Source organism: Haliaeetus albicilla, chromosome 8, assembly GCF_947461875.1.
Source record: "Haliaeetus albicilla chromosome 8, bHalAlb1.1, whole genome shotgun sequence".
Classification (NCBI taxonomy): Eukaryota; Metazoa; Chordata; class Aves; order Accipitriformes; family Accipitridae; genus Haliaeetus; species Haliaeetus albicilla.
Window position 1 is genome coordinate 18738112 of NC_091490.1, and position 1872 is coordinate 18739983.

General features: G+C 49.3%; 1 long non-coding RNA gene across 3 annotated transcripts in view; it reads right to left on the bottom strand.

Moving 5' to 3' along the window:
• Positions 1-1550: 1550 nt before the first annotated feature.
• LOC138686414 (uncharacterized) overlaps positions 1551-1872 on the bottom strand; it is a 14825-nt gene continuing 14503 nt past the window's right edge. For all 3 annotated transcript variants that reach the window (XR_011325767.1, XR_011325766.1, XR_011325768.1), the window contains one exon: positions 1551-1872. This exon is cut by the window's right edge and continues 1485 nt beyond it. This is a non-coding gene — a long non-coding RNA (uncharacterized lncRNA).

Here is a 1872-nt window from a genome sequence, read left to right on the forward strand (position 1 = left end):
ATCTCAAGCCCATGGCTCTAACGGAGAAACTTGATATATAATGTTGCAGTGTGGTTTCATGTGGCACATGTAAATGGTGTTGTCCTGCAAAAAAGGCACTGGCGATGGCTTAGGGCTGCTCTGCCAAATAGAGATGACTTGCATGGACAGAACCTAGCTATATAAAACAAATGTGACACCCGCCTGCTACAGGTCATTTGGCATTGCTGCTCTTCCAAGACTCCCCCCTCAAAACCATAGGCCACTGTGGTTTCCATATGGACCAAAACCTCGCTCTTGCCGTAAGATCTTCGTATGGGACCTCCAAGCACACTTGCACACTCCATAGGAGCAAAGCAGCTGCAGGGCCTCCGATCGACCAAAGGTGTGATGTCCTTTCGCAGCCCAAAACTGCTGCCTGACACATCAGACACGTTTACTTTATCAATCTAAATCTTTTCTTTAGTGTTATGTCCCAGCAAAGCCCCTGCTTTGATGGGCATGAAGAGATTCCATCCCTTCCTGCCTCCCTGGTGCCCATCAACAGGACATAAAGGATCTCTCACCCTTGGTCCTCAGGGACTTCGATCCAGCTGCCCTCCTCTGAGCAGGCAGCATTGGACCACAAAATGCACCTGCATCCACCTGCTCACCCACTGCGAAATCCCATGGATCAGCACTTACCTGGAGAGCAGGAGGTGCAGGGTTGACCCCTTTCTCTAAAACTCCAGCAGCACGAGCGATGAAGGCAGGGAGAGGGGGGAGAGTCTCCTAGACCTCTCTTCAAGGTGGAAGGTGTTTACCTTCAAGGAAGATCTAGGAGACTCTCCCCCACTTCAATCACCTCAGTCATCCAAGAGCTGGCAGGTAGGAAAGCCCAAGCACAAGACAACAGGAGACCCAACATCACCAAGGACCTTTGATAACTTACATTAGATAGTATTGGAGACAACACTGGAGGAGCGCTGGGAGCCCCAGATCCCCTTACATGTGCTCTCAGCATCGTAGATGCTAACTAGTTGGACAAGGCATGGGGTCAAAGCCCGCTCTCATGCTTGCAGGGTGCTGTGTCCATGTACCCCAGAAACATTAACTGGCTGTGGAAAAAAAAAAAAAATTACTTGTGAGGCATTTGTACGGGCTTTGCATTTACATTTTGATTTGTGATCAGGTCAAACCTTTTCTCCACGCTTCCTGTGGGCTGCCCATCCAATACAGGGCTAGACTCATGAAGGGAGCCTAGAAAGCAGTCATACTGGGCATGACATCATATGGTACGGAATATTCCTTTGGCCAGTTTGGGTCAGCTGCCCTGGCTGTGTCCCCTCCCAGCTTCTTGTGCCCCTCCAGCCTTCTCGCTGGCTGGGCATGAGAAGCTGAAAAATCCTTGACCTAACACTACTTAGCAACAACTGAAAACATCACTGTGTTATAAACATGATTCTCATACTGAATCCACAACATAACAATATACCAGCTACGAGGAAGAGAATTAACTCTGTCTCAGCCGAAACCAGGACACCTCACCTTCAGTAATGAAAACAAGCAGCACAGTAGACAGGAATGAAAGATATTAAATATTTATTTAAAGGACATAAACAAACAGGTTTTCCAGTGGGAGGAAGAGAATTACATGAGAGAGATGCTGGTCACATCACTTAATAGGAGGCAGCCTAGCAACCTGCAGAAGAAGCAGGGCTCTGCCTTGCGAGGGAAGGGGAGCACCAGGACCACCTCGTGTGCGCACGCACATACCCGCGTCCCCGCGAGAACCACTTCTAGAAAGCAAGGAAGCAGCCAAGGGCAGACCCCAAAGTAAACACTGCTGCTTCGCCTCTGTGATCTGTCTTCCATTCAGAAGTCTCAAGTGCTTCCCAGAGGCAGGTGAGTATC